This window comes from Eriocheir sinensis, chromosome 6 (assembly GCF_024679095.1).
Source record: "Eriocheir sinensis breed Jianghai 21 chromosome 6, ASM2467909v1, whole genome shotgun sequence".
In the NCBI taxonomy this organism is placed as follows: Eukaryota; Metazoa; Arthropoda; class Malacostraca; order Decapoda; family Varunidae; genus Eriocheir; species Eriocheir sinensis.
In genome coordinates this window covers 26,160,281-26,179,807 of record NC_066514.1, presented here as the reverse complement: position 1 = coordinate 26,179,807, position 19,527 = coordinate 26,160,281, and the positions used below count along the sequence as shown (strand labels likewise).

At 48.6% G+C, this 19,527-nt stretch overlaps 1 protein-coding gene across 2 annotated transcripts in view; it reads right to left on the bottom strand.

The window, feature by feature from the left end:
• LOC126990852 (phosphatidylinositol 3-kinase regulatory subunit alpha-like) overlaps positions 1-19,527 on the bottom strand; it is a 120,853-nt gene that overhangs the window by 25,631 nt on the left and 75,695 nt on the right. The window lies entirely within an intron of this gene.

Sequence of the window (19,527 nt, the reverse complement as noted above, 5' to 3'; positions counted from 1 at the left end):
CCATGGGCGGAACATTTGGCAACCTTATCTTGCCTGGCTGAATGACAGTCCTGCTAGTCGCTAGGAGCTTGGTCTAAAACTAAACTGCCGCGGCTCTCAACAATTTCACTTTCTGTGTAGCGATAGCATGCTAAATCATACGTAGAACTAATACGTGTACTTACATGCAGTCAATATCGTTAAAAAAATATATAAAAAATTAAAAAAACTTGGGCACTATGGGGTCCTTGACGTGCCAGTCTAATCTGTACTTGTCCACATCTTATCGACGAGTTATCGTGACCACAAAACTGGATATCAAGTGACAAATCGTTACTTTTTAAAGGGTTGCATGGGCCTTAGTTACACCGGCAGCTGGCTTCCTTCCGTACACGACGACTCGAGCTTAAAGATGAGGGTCTCACACACCTCCATGCCGGCAAGGAAGCCAGCTGTTCGAGAGAGAGAGAGAGAGAGAGAGAGAGAGAGAGAGAGAGAGAGACGGACGGACAGACTTCAGCACCTACATCATGAAGGGAGCCGGCTGTTCGAGAGAGAGAGAGAGAGAGAGAGAGAGAGAGAGAGAGAGAGAGAGAGAGAGAGAGAGACGGCTACCTCAGTCATGAAGCAGCACACCCAACCAAGCTTACGTACTTTGCAGTCACTTGGCATGGGGAGCAACGCTTGGTTCCTCCCACGACTTGTACAGGAACACAAACCTTTCCCTCGTTACTCACACACAGCAACGGCCGCGATAAAGAACGTGGACACTTAACACACTTGCATACTGTGTCATCGCTATGCACTGAGCGTGGAGGAGTGTGTATAGCAGTATAGGATGACGCTCTGAAGGGAGATGGCGACTCCACTCATGGGGGTAACACAGATCAGACTGCCTGGCGCCGCGGACTTGCAACCACTATTCTTTGTTTCAGAGCAGCCTCCACCAATTGGGAGCCTCCATCTCCCCACGCCCTCGTAACGACCATTAGTGACCCTCTGAAGTGTGCCTCCGCCGTTCCTCTAAGCTAGTGCATTCTGCTGGCCTGTTGGAGCTATTTTCTGCATGTTATTCCTTTTCTCTTCAAATTTCGTTTACAATGTACGGTATTGAGTTATCTTCTTCCCCGCTATGACATATATAAAAAAAAATATATGGTACTTCCGTCACGAATACTACTGTTCTGGAGTACACACACACACACACACACACACACACACACACACTGCTGGTTTGCACCTGATATTTCATGTTGCCGCTCGCTTTCCTATAGCCCAGGATAGCTGTTTGTTGTTTTTTATTACCTTGTGATTTGTTATTATTATTTACATGCACTTAAAAGAATCCTATGATAAAACACACACACACACACACACACACACACACACACACACACACACACACACACACACACACAAGGACCCAGTACCTGTCACCTGATCCCTCCACTAACTGCGATGAAAACGGAAAAACAACACGAGTCAACATCCACCTGACGAGCCAGTAAATCCCGCTACACGGCCGAGCAGGTGGAAACAACAGCTCGTTCACGGCGGAGGTGTCGGACGGGACGCTGGGCCGGGCACGTCGGGGCTAATCTGGAGCTAATAATAGTCAGGGTCGAGGCGCTGGGCTACAGGCTTCTACCTCATTCGGAGCCTGAGACATTAGCCTTCCCCGGGGACACGACGGGACAAAGAGTGAGGATTATCGCCCAATGAGAACACGGATTAGGGAGCGGAGGCAAGTGTCAAAAGAGGGAGGCAAGCGCGTGTGTATGCATAGGGGGTGGGTAGTGGTGAGTAATAAGCGGGAGGGGTGAAAGGTAGGGAGGGATGAAGACGAGGGAGGAAGGAGGGGGGAGGATGGAGATGAAGGACGTGGGAGAGTAGCGGTAGGTGGGGTTATAGGGGAGGAAGGAAAGGTGGGGAAGGAGGGGTTAGGAGAGGTACCTAATGGTCATTGCTGGCCGGGTGGGAGGAGGGTAGGGAAGTAAGGGAGGGTTATGATACTAGCTGGGAGGGAGGGGCACGGGACACGAGGAGCAACCTCAGTGGGCTATGGGTGGAGGGTGGCGTGGCAAGGAGGCGAACGTGAGCACAGGCAGACGGACACAAGGGTGGCAGCGGAGGCTTCGAGAAGGGAAACGTAACGGGGAAAAAAGTTACAGATAATGTGACGGATAGTTATTATAATGCTTGGCGTGACATTGATATTTAAATCTTTTAGAGCTAACAATTAATATCTGCCATTGCCCAGTCTCGTTTTTTAGTTGATCTCACGCTTTTTGATGTTCTTAAGTCCTTTTCGATTTTGTGACCTGATGAGTACGATGAAACACGAGACATTAAGTAACACTGAGGGACACACACACACACACACACACTATATAGCACCCACTTACGTAGACGGCTCTGAATCACGCTCACCCCGTACCCGTCCCGGAGTAACTGTTGACTGACTGCATACTGGCGGGCGGGCGACGGGACACCCTCAGAGCAACATTACATCATATTCGTGGAAGACGCTACTGGCTGGCTGGCGGGTGAGGCGGGGCGGGGCGGTGTTACTAAAGCTTAATACATTCAGCCCCATAAGAGGACACTGGCGGATACCGTTGTGTTATGTGGTTCAATAGTGTTAAAATAAGTTGGTGAAGTCGGGGTTGCTTCCTATTCTTGGGGTGGTGGTGGTTTTATCGGGGTCGGAAATATTGTAGTGGGAAGGTTTCGTCACCCACGGAAAACCTGTGACGTCACCGTGAAGAGGAAAAGGAGGAGGGAGAAGAGGAGGAGGGGGATCGGCATTGCCCTTTTACTAAACGATGCTTCTTTCTGTTGCAGAGGATGTGGGTGGTGGGGGTGCAGGTGAAGGGTGACTGATAGTATAAGTAAAAATATGTTTGAAAGATTTTTAATGCAACGTATATGCAAGATTATGTGTGCTTTTCATGGGAAGGAAGTGTAGAAACTGACTATGGAGGAGGCGGAGGAGGAGGCGGAGGAGGAAATAGAAAACAAGGGTAAGGAGGAAATTACGCGGATAGACGTGAGTGGTATACTATATAGGAGTGAGGAAAGGCGGGAAAACCATTACCCAAAGTCACACAAACATAGATCAATCAATATGGGCTTAAAGGGGAGGAAGGGAGGAAGGGACACGGGAAGGAGAAAGGGAGGGAGGGAGCACATGGCAACCGGCAAGGGAAGGAGAGGGAGAGAGCGCACGAGGGAAAGAGTGAGCGTGCGTGCGTCTGTGCATGTCTGAGAGCGAGCGGCCTGTGCATGCAGGGAAGTAGGGGGGCTGGCGGGCGCGGTAGAGAGGGAAGGGATCAGCCAACCGGTCGGTATCTGACGCAACACCCCCAGGCAATATGATGCAATATTCAAAGGCTCGTCACGATGCCCACACCCACCGGACCAGACACACGGTTCCTCGTCTCCACCTACACCATACACCCACATCCCACCCACGCTATGGAAGACACATATCCAGACGTTACCCGTTCTATCCCACCCCCTCTATCTACACCAGCCACCTCTTCCACTCCCTTACACCATAACCACACCATGAAAAACTTACCCTGATGATTATTGCCTGCTCTACCCCACCCCATCCCCGCCCACAACAGCCACCCCTTCCACTCCTTTATATCCATTCCAACACCCTTACACATTCATATCGAGAGATTTGCATACCCAGACATCACCCACACGTCTTCCTTCCTCTTCCTCACCACCACAATATCCCAGTCAGGCCATACCGAAAGAAAACCACATTCCCTGACATTTTCCCGTTCACGAACCTCCCATCTACATCCCCCTGACACAACCGTATTCTCCCTCACCCCTCCCATCTACACCACATCTCCCATCAACAGCACAGTCACATCCGCAAGCAGACACCTCCCCTCTCGTCGTCAACCGTCCTTAAGTACCAGAAAATCAAGTTAAACATATGAGTCAGCCAGCCAGCCAGCCTGTCATGCAGAGACACACCTCCCTACCTACCTACCCTCCCATCCAGCCCCAGCCACGCCACTCCCAACGTCTCGACCTTAGAGAGCGGGACCAAAGGGATTTCCACGCCCATATGCACTTATGAGGAGCCGCATGTCTTCTCCGTGACCTTAGATTAGACACACACGCCTCGACATGTCACTTCCCCGGAAAAAAGCAACCGGAGGAGCTAAGTATGTGTAAAGTGAGGGTCATATGCTATAACTGCGCGTGGCCTCAGTGCTCATCTCCTTTGCATTGACCCTTGAGCCGGTGGTTGGATAAGTCTGTTTTGTATTATATTAAAATGATCGATATATATGGATAGATAGATGGAGATAAAGAGAAAACTCGCCACTGCTATCGCCACCATCTCCACTACCACAGACACACCCCGTACATGACACCACCACCACCACCACCACGACTACTAACATCATTACCACCCCTGCAACTAACCCCACTAACAGGGCCCACTGACCTCACTACCAACGTTAACTGCCCCCCTTCCCCCCCTCCCCCCCCCGCGCCAGGTCACCACTACCATGATTGATGAGCTTCGTTCCACTATCACAAGTATAATGAGTATCCCCCCCCGCCCCCCCCCCCTTTCATTGTCCCTTCCATTATCACTACCACAGATATACTTATCTTGGTTATAGCTTTTATCACTACTACTACTACTACTACTACTACTACTACTACTACTATTACTACTACTGCTACTACTACTACTACTACTACTATTACTACTATAAACACCCTAACTTTTCCCATCAAGCCTTCTCTCTCTCTCTCTCTCTCTCTCTCTCTCTCTCTCTCTCTCTCTCAAAGCAAGTCTCATAAATTGCGTGTAATTATATCTGAAGCAAACTTTGTAAGGTGTAATTAACATTCCCTAATTCAGCCTGACACCTTGCCCCGTGTGTGTGTGTGTGTGTGTGTGTGTGTGTGTGTGTGTGTGTGTGTAGTTCCGAAAGTACACACGACTGGTGATAAAGGGCACACACACACACACACACACACACACACATTTAGATATATAGCAATGAAGTGATTGAGGAAAAAAAAAAGATACTCTGAGACATTGAGCTGGTAAAGGACACACACACACACACACACACACACACAAACACACACACACCATCAAGGCCTAAGGGTAAACGAGCCTCAACAAACAAACATCCCTTGAGAGAGAGAGAGAGAGAGAGAGAGAGAGAGAGAGAGAGAGAGAGAGAGAGAGAGAGAGAGAGAGAGAGAGAGAGAGAATCGTCGAGCTGAGATTTTCTTAGCAGCTTCTTCGCCCCCCAACCCCCCCTCCTCCTCCTCCTCCTCTTCCTCCTCCTCTGCCTCTTCTCTCTCCCCACATTCTCCGTTCTAGGTCTCTCCTAAAATAAGTCTGATTTTTTTTTTTATTCATTTGCTTTGTTTATTGTTCGTTCGAGAAATAGTACGTGTGAGTGGGGGGGGGGGGGTGAGAGAGGCATATTTCAGGGAGCATTGGCGTGAGAGTGAGGATGTGGGTGGGTGTAAGGATAGAGAAGCAGGCGTGTGGTTGTGAACGGGCGTGGTGGAGTGAGAACGCGTGTGGTTGAGGAGTAGGTGGAGCGGGCAGGAGTTGAAGAGTGGAGTGAGTGTGTGTGTATGTGGATAGGTGATGTGGGAGGGAAATAGGAGAATGAAAGGGTGGGTGGGTACGGGTGGACAGGGGCAGGAGTGAATGAATGGGTAAGAGTCAACGAGTGGGTATGATTGTGGGCAGGTGAGAGGGAATGGGTGAGTAAGGTGAGTTAAGGCTTGTATATAGATGCAGGCGGAGAGAGGGCTGGAGTGGGAGGCTGAGTATGTGGGAGTGGGAGTGTTTTCAGGCGTTAGTGGGAGGTTGAGTGGGCGTGTTTGAGAGAGGAGCAAGATTGTGAGCAGACATGAGAAGCTGAGTGAGTGGGCGTGAGAGGGCAGTGAGAGGGATGTGTGTGTGTGTGTGTGTGTGTGTGTGTGTGTGTGTGTGTGTGTGTTATGGCGTCTGTAATGGGGAACACACACACACACACACACACACACACACACACACACACACACACACACACACACACACACACACACACAAATACCTGCCTTGCCCTGTCCTGCTTCCCTCTGCTTAAGGCTATCTTATCAAATGGGGGACTCGAACATCGGTCACGCAGTCAGCCAGTCAGCCACTCCATTACCAGAACACCACTGACCTATCTCCACCTTCCCTTCTCCTCTCATCACCACTACCATACCTCTCGAACACCCATCACCCACCACCATCTCACCCCAACTCCCTTCACCACCATACCTCTCCCATACCCCATCACCCATCACTTGCCTTTCCTATCCCATCACCACTATCACGGCCCCTTCCTTGCCCTTCATGCGTTCATCACGACCATCAAACCTATCACCATGACCCTTCTCTCGCTCCTATCACCATCACCACCATCATGCCCCTTCCTCTCCCATCACCACCATCACCAACTCGGCCCCTTCCTGTTCCCATCAACTTGACCTTCACCCCGCCCCTCCCATTCCCACCATCACATCCTCCCTTTCCCCAGTAGCATCACGCCCTCACCGCCGCCGTTCCAGGAGTGGGAGCATCGGGAGGGCGTGGTCGTTGGTGCGCCGTGGCTACCAGGATGCTTCACGGAGCTTCCCACACGCGTCGCCGCCACCGCCACCGCCACCACCTCTCCGGTTAGGTTATATTCCACTCCGAACATTTACCCCACAAGAAGGATCCCCTTGAACACTATCCCCTCCTAGATGTATTCAAAAGCACTGTGTTATGATGGTGACACAATGACACACATTAATACACGTCCACTCATTACACACCCATTACCATTACTACTTTATCTCCTTCCGAAACTGACCTCTCTTTCGGCCACCTCTTTGGATTCTTTTAAGGAGCAGCAAGTAGCGGGCTTTTTTTTTATTATTGTTTCCTTTTTTGTGTGTGCCCTTGAGTTGTCTCCTTTGTTGTAAAAAAAAATAACATTACTATATTATTACACAATCATTTTATACGCCCAAACGCCTTGCCATGCACATCATCCCAGCCCATAGCCCTTAGCCCACATCCAGCTCCCCACACACGTTTCATAAACCCCTCAGCCCTTAGTTCACGTCCACCCACAGTCCAAAGCCCACATCTCAGGTTTAGCCCACAGTCCACGCCCGGCACTCTCCCCAGCCCGAGGAAAGGAGGAGAGGAGCTTTGGGTGGTTCGTGGTCTTTAGGTTCACGGGCTCCCTTCGCTGTTGTGATATATGTGTGCTTTATTCGTAATTAATTTGGGTGTAAGTCGTTCGTATTAGGGGGAAATACCCTTTTGGTGGAAACGGATTTGCAATAAGTTTGACGTTGCCGGGCGTAGACCAGCAAGGCGAAAATAACTAAGTCTGTTGATATGTTCGAGGCGGGTCGTTCAGTCAGGCCTTCCCGATATTAACTTTTACCTCATATTTTCCTCATTCCGATGTCAGTTAAGACGGTCGACATCATTATGGGATGGCCGCCGAGATGACGATAACATGAAACGATCTGAAGGCTGAGGAGGAGGCGGCGGAGGAAGGGAGATGAGGTGAGGGCGCGGGGTGGAGGAAGGAGGCACCTGACAGCGGGGAGGATGAGGCTCTCCACGTGTAATTAAAGGAGGCAGCAGAGAGGCCGGCGGGTCCCTGGGTCGGTGGGTCCAGCATGTAATACTATGACCTGCAGGTGTCTTGGCGGCGCCGTGTGAGCCCCGCCGGCAGCTGATGAGGCGGCAGTCCTCGGCCTGCTGCCACGCTCACCTGTCCCCGCCGCAGCTGTCCCTCTCACCCGCCGCGGTAATGAGGGCCACCGCGGGTCCAGGGGTCATATTCTGAAACATTTCGGCGCCCAAGCACACATCTTTGGCAAGGCTTTCCAGGGGTAGTTTTATGACCCTGGTGGTAGTTTGACCCTTGTTTTGTATCCTGAACCTAAAAACTCATTAAAACCCAAATGATCTCCTTTTTGGCGTTTGGAAAAAGCTAATGTGAGTGGCGGAAGCGTCGGAGAATATGAACCCAGGGCTCATGGCTGGCGGGAGCCGCCGCCCCTCACTAGGCCCATTTCATATTCATAGAACAGGTTTACACGCCACGCGGCCGTCACACGGAGCAGCGCGGCTAAATAATCAATCATCGGGTGACTTATCCACGCCCCGGTGCTGATGGAAGCCGGTGAAAATGTATCTGTAGTTACGTTTTTGTGGAGGCTGTTCCCGCCGGCAGTGGAGGCGGGCGGGTCGAGCAGCCTGTAACCAGCCGTGCAGCCAGCCGTGCCGCGGCGGCCGATGCTGGGCGGCTCTGATATTGACGAGGGGACTGGTGTGGCGGGGCGCACCTGGCGTGTACAAGAAGAGGCCATTACCGCGGCCCGGGCAACACGGCACACAGAATGGGCGGCGGCCGGCGAGGGTCACGGACAAAGCATGGTCGGCCGCCCGGCTCCCCGCGTCCATTGTGTGGTCGCCGTGACAACACTCCTCCACTTGTCACTCAAAACAGAAAAAAAAAATTTCCCTAACAAAAATGGGGCCCTCTCCACCCTGTTGAGAGCGGCCATTCTCCCGGCACTTAGGCCTACACGCGCTGAAACACGGCGTCTTCGTTAGCGGAGTGACGGGCCCATTGTGGTGCGCGGTGCTCGTAAACCCCAGCAGGCAGGAAGGATTGAAGAGCTCCCCGGCAAATCAGTCACCCGCGGCATAGGCCTACAGCGGCGGGGTGTCGGCGAAGCAGGTGATGTGTGTGTGACAGCTGCCCCGCCTCCCTCCCCTAACACCCAGCCCCGCCCCTGCACCACCACCATCACCACAGCCGCAGCGGACGGGCAGCATCTGTGGGGGACTATGGCACAGATCCCTTGAGAGGTTGAACGGAGAGCGGCAAACCAACACACACACACACACACACACACACACACACACACACACCTGCCTTGTATTAAACGAACCAGTGCGCTGTGGGAGGGTGGGGGTGGGGGTGGGGAGGGGGAGTAATGGTTCGGGAACAGGTTTGGGTGGAGTGGGTGGGTGTGGGGGAGGAAGGGAGTGGGTAGTGGAGGGAGGGACAGTGGGTAAAAGGTAGAAGGTAGGAAGGCAGGTAAGAAAGAGAGTGGGTGTCAGGTGGGTTTGAGTGGAGGACGGGCGGGTGGGTAGGTGGGTAGGGAGTGGGTATAGAGAGAGAGAGAGAGAGAGAGAGAGAGAGAGAGAGAGAGAGAGAGAGAGAGAGAGAGAGAGAGAGAGAGAGAGAGAGAGAGAGAGAGAGAGAGAGAGAGAGAGAGAGAGAGAGAGAGAGAGAGAGAGAGGGTCAGGCAAGATTGAGGTAACAGGTAGATTAAGGTGAGTGAGTGAGTGAGTGAGTGAGTGAGTGTGTGTGTGAGTGAGTGTGTGTGTGAGTGAGTGTGTGAGTATTGAAGACCCAGACCAATGGTTACAGATTGGGTGAAGATGCGTGCTGGTATGGGTGAGTGAGTGCGTGAATGAGTGAGTATGTGTAAATTGGATAGGAAAAGGTTACTAGCACGGACAAATGAGGTGAGGAAAGGGAGGAGGAGGAGGAAGAGAAGGAGTGCGTGAATGCCAATGAAATGCGTAAAGATATGAGTAAAATAATGGATGAATCAATGAATGTGAGTAAATGGATGAATGGGTGAATGGATAAGTTTTGATGAATGGGTGGATTGTAATGAGCAGGTTGTAGTAATGGGTGAATGGATGAGTCTTGGTAGAGGGATGGATGACACTTAAGTGGGTAGGAAAGGAAGGGAAGAAGAGGAGAGAAAATAAGACAAAGAAAGGAGGGAGAGGGAGAGGGAGAGATGGAAGGAGAAGGAAGAGGAGGAGGAGGGAGAGGAATGGGGAGAAGACTTATATGATGTCGATGATATTAAGATGATAAACCTAAGATGATACGCTTCAGTAAGTAGGTAGTGTCTATATAAATGCGTGGGTGATCGTTGTGAATGACCCGGCATATGAGAGTAAGTAGGTTGCAGTGTTGCCAGTAAATAGGTCGGGAGTCAGGTGATCGTTGTGTTACCGTAGGAGACAGAGAGGAATGGGTGACAGGCGAAGCTTAACAAGAGGATGGAGTGATGGGTGGAATTAAAGGCTCCATAAAACTAATGATACCTACTTTTTAAACACACTCACACACACACAAACACACACACACACGCAACATCCGAAGCTCTGCCCAAAGCGTCCATCGTGTAAGATTAGTGAAGAAAACTGGTCTGTCGGTACAATGGCGTTTTTTGTGGATTCCGGGGAACCTCAAATCTGAAGAAAAACTACCGATTTCTCTCGAACTTGCAATATTTTCAGGATCTTGTGCCCCGGAAAAGTCTGACACGCATTATATATTGTTAGTTCCTTCCTTTGTCTGTGTTTTCTACCTAACTACTGCTTCTATTTCTTCTACTACTACTACTACTACTACTACCGATACCTTTTAAATCCATAACTTTTTGAAGCAATGCCCCAGAGTCAGACCAGTGTACATATAGGCCTATAAGCAACACTGTTATACTAATATCACTCCCTGGATTCCACTTTCACTCTCTCTCCTCCGTCACCACTAACGATTTTTTCTTCTCTCCCTTTTCCTCTTCTCTGGTTTCCCTCATTTCGTTCTCTTCCACTTCTTTCCTCTTCTCTCTTTTCTTCCTTGCCTTTCTCTTCCCTCTCCTCTCTTTTTCTCCTTTCTTTCTCATCTCAGCTTCTCTTCTCTTTCCTTCATCGTTCTCTTCCCGATTCTTCCACTTCTCTTTCCTTTCCCTCTTTCTCTTTCTTTTCTCTTCGTCCATACCACATTTCTGATCTCTCCTTTCCTTTCCTCCCTTCTCTTTCTTTTTTCTCTCCTTCCACACCATAGTTATCTCTCTTTCCTTCCTGTCCTTCCTCACCCCTCTCTCCCCTATCCCATCTTCCACCTCCCTTTCTCTCTCTCTCCCCTTCGTCTTCGTCCACCTCCCTCCCTTCTCTTCCCCTGCACCCCACACCACCACCTCACCGTTGTATAAGCCTTGATAGCTCGCTCACCACCACCACCACCACACCCGCTGACGCCACACGGTAAAAAAAAAAAAGTTAAAAATATCCCCCCACGACGCAGTATGAAGATGTGACGGTTATCGATGCAACACCGTAACGCTCAGTGGTGAATTTCGTATCTGACAAGTGTGAAAGAGAAAATGTGAGTGTGTGTGTGTGTGTGTGTGTGTGTGTGTGTGTGTGTGTTTCGAGTAGCCAGTCAGCCAGTTACCAGGTCAACCAGCCACTCAGCCAGCCAGTCAGTAAGTCGGCCAGTTAATGAGCCAGCCAGTCAGTCAGCCCGTCAAGGTGAGGTCAGAGAGTGTATGTCCTTGGAGTATAAATGGTTGTGTGTACCTTAACCCAACCCCGCCTAACCCTTCCTTGCCTAGCCTTCCCCTGCCTTGCCCTGTTGTGTCCTACCTTACCCTGCTCTATTCTACCCTGTCCTACCCTGCCATTTCTTGCCCTACCCTGTTCTATCTTCCCCTGCTCTATCCTAACCTGTCCTGCCCTGCCCTACCCAACTCTCCCCTCCTCTCCCCTCTTGCCCTTCCTTGCCTCATCTTCCCCTCCCTTACTATGCCTTACCCTGTCCTACCCTGTTCCTACCCTACCCCTGTCATGCCCTACTCTGCCCTTCAAGCCTTCTAAAGTGTGTCTTACCGTTCCCTTTGCCCTTCCCGAGAGAGAGAGAGAGAGAGAGAGAGAGAGAGAGAGAGAGAGAGAGAGAGAGAGAGACTGATGAAAATACACGACAGACAGACAGATAGATAAGTCGGCTCAGACGGTAAGAATGTCAACACACACACACACACACACACACGACCTACCACTCACCCTGTTCCCAAGCATCTAAGGGCATGGAGGACACACACACACACACACACACACACACACACACACACACACACACACACACACATAAACACACACGCAACTCCCTCCTTCTTCGCCTCCACCTTCCTTCCCTCCTACTATAACACCCGAGGAGGAGGAGGAGGAGGAGGAGGAGGAGGAGAATATTAAAAGGACGTGACGACCTAAAAAAACAACGTGTCGAAAACATGTTAATCAGCTGACATCACGAGGTTCCTGGAAGACGATGCTGATGATGATAATGATGGAGGAGGAGGAGGAGGAGGAGGAGGAGGAGAGGTATGAAGCTGCTTATTACTTATTTCACTTCCTTGGTTACTTGAAGGAAAATCTCTGGTGAGCGTGTCTAAGGAGGAGGAGGAGGAGGGAGGTTAGATGAGAGGAAAAGGAGAAGAAACTGGGAATTAGGGAAGGAGAGGAAAGGAAGAAAGAAGTGGAGGGAGAGGAGAGGAAAAGTGAGGGAGGGAAGGGAGAGAAAGAGCAAGGAAGGAAGAAGGAACGAAAGGAATGGAGGAAAAGGGATTGGAAGAGGGAAATGGAGGGAGAGGAGTGAATGAAAGAAGAGAAGAAGTGAAAGAAAGAAGTGGAGAGGGGAGAGGAGAATGAAGGAAGAAGGGAGATGAAGAAAGGAGGAGGAGGAGGAGGAGGGGAAGTGAAGAGAGTTGAAAATGAAGGAGGGGAGAGAAATGAAGAGAGGAGGAGAGTGGGAGAGAAGTGACCAGCAGAGAGGAGGGTAAAGGAAGACAAGAGAGGAGGAGGAGGAGGAGGAGACCTATATACGCTAAGAAGACTAAATCACAACCCCTCCCCCCCCCTCCTCCTCCTCTTCGGTAGCCATGGTGACGCTCTCCTCCTCCTCCTCCTCCTCTCCTCTTCCTCCTCCTTATTTCTTCTCATCTCTCCTTCTCCTTCTTCTTCTTCTTCTTTCCTCTTAACTCCTCTTCTTCTTTCGTCTTAACCTCCTCCTCCTCCTCCTCCTCCTCCTCCTCCTTCTTCTCCCTCCTTTCGTGTTCATTCAGTCCACTGTTTTGCAGGAAAAGAAGAGAGAAAGAGGAGGAGGAGGAAGAGGAGGAGGAGGAGGAGGAGGAGGGAAGAACTTAGAATGAAGCAATTGTTTTATATATTTCCATCCCCAAAAAGAATAAAAGGCAAAAATATATCAATAAAATTAAGTAAAAATAACCAAAAAAATAAACATAATATTTTTTTCCTTCATGCTTATATATTTTCCTTATAAAACACCCCCCCCTCCCTCCCCCTTCCCCCCTCTCCCTCACGCACACCCCTCCCCTCACCCTTCTCTCTTCTCCCTCCCTTCCCCCTTCCCCCACTCCCTTCTCTTCTCCCTCCCCCATTTCTCCCATATCCCGTTCCCCTCTTCTCCCTTCTCCCCTTCTCCCCTCTCCCCTCCTCCCTTTCCCTCCCTTCTGCCTCTCGAGTGACGGAACATTTGGAATCTTCTTTGATATACATTTTTATTTGCTTTTTTTTTTTTTAACCGGCTCCTTTTTCGATTCGTCAGTCAGTCAGTCAGTCAGCCAGTCAGCTAGTCAGTCCTGTCTGTGTATTCAACTGCTTGCCTGTCTCCCTGTCTAACTACCTCGCTGTCTCTGTCTATCTCCTTGTTTCCTTACTTATATTCTCCTTGCTTGTCTAACTCTGTCCATGTATCTGTCTGTCTGTCTGTCTTTCTGTCTGTCTGTCCACACGCCTCCTTCAATCCAAGCCAACTCTCCCTGCTTTTCTAAATGTCTTTCCCTCTGTCTGTTTCCTTATTCCCCCTCCCTGTCTGTCTGTCTCTGTCTCTCCCCTTCCCTCCCTGTCTGTCTGTCTGTCTGTCTCTCCCCTTCCCTCCCTGTCTGTCTGTCTGTCTGTCTGTCTCTCCCCTTCCCTCCCTGTCTGTCTGTCTGTCTCTCCCACTCCCTCCCTGTCTGTCTGCCTCTCCCATCACAACAAGACAAGACGTGTAGAGTGGTCTGGCCTCACGCATCGGTCAGGTAATCGACCCCCTCACGCAACCCAGCCACCACCATCACCACCATCACCACCACCATAACCATCACCATCATTACCACTTCCGCCACGACCACACTCACTACCATCACCACCCTCAGCATCACAAACCCCACCACCACCACCACTACTACTACTACTACTACTACTACCACTACTACTTACTACTACTACTACTACTACCACTACTACTACTACTATTACTACTACTACTGATGGTACTTTTTTTTTTTTACTGCTTATACAATTGATCTTCACCGAACCAGGAAATGAACACACACACACACACACACACACACACACACACACACACACACACACACACATTCCTTCATCGCTTCCTTTATTTTCCGCTTCGTTATCAAATTCTACAAAAGGAATTTACAGACGCCTCCTCCTCCTCCTCCTTCTCTTCCTCTTCCTCCTCCTCCTCCTTCTTCTTCCTTTCCATCTAGATTTCTTTATTTTTTTTTCTTTAATCTATTTTTTTATACATTACCTCCTCCTTCTCTCCTCCTCCTCCTCTTCCTCCTCCTCCTCTTCCTCCTCCTCCTCCTCCTCCTTCTCTTTCATCACGTGCGTTGTATCTAATTTATTTCCTTGTATAAATCCCACCCCTTCCTACGCCTACCATCATACTCCCTCCTCCCCCTCCTCCTCCTGACCTTGCTCCTTCCTGCCTTCTTCCTCCTTCTGTTCCTGGTCCATTCTACTCCTCCTTTTCCTTCTCCTCTTCCCATTCTTCTTCCTCCTCCTGCTTCTTCCCTTTCCTCCTCCTCCTCATACTTCTGCTAATGTTCCCTCTTCTCTCCTTCTCTATCTCCTTCTTCTCCTCCTCCTGTCACCGTTCCCTTCTCTCTCTCCTTCTCCTCCTCCTCCTCCTGTCACCGTTCCCTCCTCTCTCTCCTCCTCCTCCTCCTCCTCTTCCTCGGGGTTTCTGCAGAAGGGCCGCGTTAGGCCTGACGGAGGGGCGGAAGGCGGCTCCTGAGGCGACATTCTTCCTCTTTTATTAAAACTCCAGGAAACGTTTTCACGGGCCGATCCGCCGAGTAGAAATTTAATTACAGAAAAGTCGTAATCCCGGGGGAAAATTTTCTTCGCTGCCCCGGAAAGGAAGAAAGAAAGATAAGGAAAGGAAAAAAAATGTTGAGAAGATTAGCGAAATAATAAAGATGAAAAGGCCCATATATGCTCCTTTTTTAGCGGCAGAATATCTTGGAAAAGGAAAAAAATGCGGTTTGAAAAAATACTGTGTGTCCTTCACCGTCCAGAAAGAGATGGAGAAGGGAAAATGTTCGAAAAGTTAGCGAGGAAAAAAATAGGTCCGAGAAATGATCCTGTTTGGTTTAGAAAAGGAAAATGATCTTAGACTATATATATATGAAAAAAAAATCTTAGTGTTTGTTACTGTTCGGAATGAATGAGATGGAAAAATGCTGAAAAGGTTAGCGAAGAAAAAGAAAAGATGAAAAGGCCTTCAGAAATGATCCCGTTTGGATGTAAAAAGGAAAATGATGTTAGAATATAATTGAAAAAAAATCTTAATGTTTGTTGCTGTTTGGAAAGAAAGAGATAAAGAAAGATAAGATGTTCAGAAGGTTAAGGAAAAAGATGAAAAGGGTCGAGAAATTATCCTGTTTGGCTGTAAAAAGGAAAAAAATGATGTTAGAATATATATGAAAAAAAATCTTAATGTTTGTTGCTGTTTGGAAAGAAAGAGATAAAGAAAGATAAAATCTTCAGAAGGTTAAGGAAAAAGATGAAAAGGGTCGAGAAATTATCCTGTTTGGCTGTAAAAAGGAAAAAAATGATGTTAGAATATATATGAAAAAAAAAATCTTAATGTTTGTTGCTGTTTGGAAAGAAAGAGATAAGGAAAGATAAAATGTTCAGAAGGTTAAGGAAAAAGATGAAAAGGGTCGAGAAATTATCCTGTTTGGCTGTAAAAAGGAAAATGATGATGTTAGAATATATATGAAAAAAAAATCTTAATGTTTGTTGCTGTTTGGAAAGAAAGAGATAAAGAAAGATAAAATGTTCAAAAGATTAAGGAAAAAGATGAAAAGAGGTCAGATACATTATCCTGTTTGGCTGTAAAAGGAAAATGTTAGAAAAAAAAAAAAAAAGATGGACAGATTGGCTAAATAGATAGATATATGAACAGATAGATAGATACAGATAGAGAGAGAGAGAGGGTTAGAGGAGACATATAAAGATAAGAAGAGATAAAAGGAAGAGAAGAATAAGTGGAATTGGAGGAGAAAGAAAAGGAGAGAGATAATGAGGAGAGGAAAGTAAGGAGGAAAGTGGGAAAGATAAAGAAGAGGAGAAAGATAAGAAAGTGAAGAAGCAGACGAGAGAGAGAGAGAGAGAGAGAGAGAGAGAGAGAGAGAGAGAGAGAGAGAGAGAGAGAGAGAGAGAGATGTGCGTAGATAGGGCGAAATGGGGTTAAGAGGAGGAACGGGTGGAGAAAAAGAGAGAAGGAGAGGGAGAGAGAGAGGGAGGGAAAAGAGAGGAAAGTAGAGGAGGTAAGTATGAGAGATAAAGAAGTGGAGAAGGAAAAGATAAGAAATTGATGAAACAGACGAGAGAGAGAGAGAGAGAGAGAGAGAGAGAGAGAGAGAGAGAGAGAGAGAGAGAGAGAGAGAGAGAGAGAGAGCAAGCTTCGTAAGAGAAAACACGTGTCAAAAGGAATTACAGCGCACAAAAATAACTCCTTTGAAAGCTGAAAAGAAAAAAAAAAAAAGTGAAAAAAAAAGCTTATTCATTGATGTTTAAGTTTACCGAGTCCACGTGACGAGAGGTGGGCTACGGGGTCACTGCGTACACACACACACACACACACACACACACACACACACTTGTAGCGTTACATAAGGACATCGTGCTATACACTATGTACACACACACACACACACACACACACACACATCGTAATTCCACGTGTCTAAGGTAACGGGATGAAAGAGAGAGAGAGAGAGGGAGAGAGAGAGAGAGAGAGGGGTAGGGGGGGGGGGTTGAAGGAGATTGAAGCAGTAATTTGTGTCTCTCTCTCTCTCTCTCTCTCTCTCTCTCTCTCTGGCATAATGAAGGAAAAATCAGGGAGTGGACAAGCCTGCACACACACACACACACACACACACACACACACACACACACACACACACACACAGACGAGGGACAACGCTTTTTCTATATTCGTCTTTTCCTCTTCTGCGTCACCTAAAAACATTCCTTTCTATTCTTTCGTATATTTTTTTTTATTTCTTCTCCGTTGTGATTATGTAAAAGTAAACTCCTCCTCCTCTTGTTGTTGTTGTTGTTGTTTACGTTGTTGTTTTCGCCGCTGATAACCAACCTCTAATTCGTTATATGACCTTGACTTTCCTCTCTCTCGCGTAAGAATGATTGCATCTATTACATATACGCACTTGACATTGTGTGTGTGTGTGTGTGTGTGTGTGTGTGTGTGTGTGTGTGGCGAACTAGTGGGAGGAGGTGTTTGTCCTTGTGTCTTTCTGTTAAGGGGGGAGAGGGTAGAAGATGGGGGGAATTAAGGGGTGTGGGTGGTGGTGATTGTGGTGATGGTGGTGGTGGTGATAGTGTTTCTTTATATATATACTAACAACATTTTCCTTTTATTCAGCTAAAAAGGTGGTGGTGTGTCGGTGTGGTGGTGGTGGAGGCGTTGGTGGAGGTGGTGTTGGTATGTGGGGGAGGGGTGACTGTGGTAGTGGTGGTGGTGGTGGTGGTGGAGGTGGTTGAAGTGGTATTATGTAAGGCTCCACAAACACGCATTTTTGTAAGCATGTCTCTGAGGAGGAGGAGGAGGAGGAGGAGGAGAGGAAGAGAAAATTAGAAGGATGGGTTTCTTAAATAGGAAGAGGATGATGATGATGACGAGGAGGAGGAGGAAGAGGACGAGGAGAGGAAAACTAGAAGGATGGGTTTCTTAAAGAGGAAGAGGATGATGATGATGACGAGGAGGAGGAGGAGGAGGAGGACGAAGCGGAGGAGAAGGCGAAGAGAAAAATACAGGGATGGGTTTCTTAAATAGGATGATGATGATGATGATGAGGAGGAGGAGGAGGAGGAGGACGTGGAGAGAAAAATGGAAGGATGGGTTTCTTAAATATTTATGTAAGGGAGGAAGGTGAAAACGTCATAATTTGGCAATCTTGTGGAAAATTGACTCTCTCTCTCTCTCTCTCTCTCTCTCTCTCTCTCTCTCTCTCTCTCTCTCTCTCTCTCTCTTATATACCCGAATAAGTATGTATGTATGACTGTGTGTGTGTGTGTGTGTGTGTGTGTGTGTGTGTCCAAGTCCGTTAACAAACATCTATATTTATCTCTTTATTTACGTCTTTATTCATTTCTATTAATTTTCCTCCGTGACGCAGTGAGTGTGCGGGGGGCGGCGATGCTTCCAGAGGCGTAGAACTACCGGGAACGGGAATATGGGGGGGGGGAGTTAGGAGGAGGACTAGAGGAAGAGAAGAAGGGGAGGAGGGGGAGGGAAGAGGGATGAGAGGAGGGGAAGACAGGGGAGGGGCGATACGCAGGTCTATAGTGCGGGGGGGGGAGGGGGAGAGGAGGCGGGGCTTGGTGAAAGGAGAGAAAATGTGTGTGGGGAGAGTGGAGTTGGGGAGGAGAGGAGAATGGGGAGGGGGGGAGGGGGGCGGGGGGCTACACCACACAACTGTACACCGCTGCTTCTTCTTTTCTTTAACAGCCCTCTCTATATACCTTTCTGATGACCCCCCAGAGAGAGAGAGAGAGAGAGAGAGAGAGAGAGAGAGAGAGAGGGGGAGGATGTCATAACCGGAGATAGAACAATGATAAATGATCTTTTCTCTCTCTCTCTCTCTCTCTCTCTCTCTCTCTCGTATACACGCATGCAAACAATAATCATAAAGAATTAACTAGGTATATAAAGATGAAAAGTGTGTATGTATGTATGAAAGTGTGTGTGTGTGTGTGTGTGTGTGTGTGTGTGTGTGTACTTTTGTGATATGGTATAGAGTAAAATGTATGTGTATGTGTATGTGTATGTATGTATGTATATATGTATGCAGGTAGGTTGGTAACTTGGTAGGTGGGTAAAATATGTATGAATGTATGTATATATGTATGAATGTATGTATGTAAGAGAGCTTCCATGACCTATAGTAAGGCCTGGGGCAGGTGGAGGTGGAGGTGGATGCGGCTAAGTAGAAGCGGAGAGGCTGGCTGGCTGGCTGACCGCATGCTCGTCGCCTCTTACGTAAGGGACAAGTGTGCGTAGGTTCCTGTTATCACAAGGTCAGGCTCGCCCCCACCGCCGCCTCACCCTCGTGGCGCGCCGTCTGCCTTCATCCCTCGGGCGTGGCGGCGGCGACCAAGGTATGTACAGGGGGGTATTTTCAGACGCTTCCACCTCTAACATCAAGTTTTCCCAAAGGCAGAATAGGAGAGCAATCGGGTTCTAAGGAGTGTTTTTCTAGATTCATGGTACAGAGAAAGAGTCGAACTACCACCAGGGTTATGAAAGTATCCCTGGAAATGGCCGAAACTCCTTAGAAAGC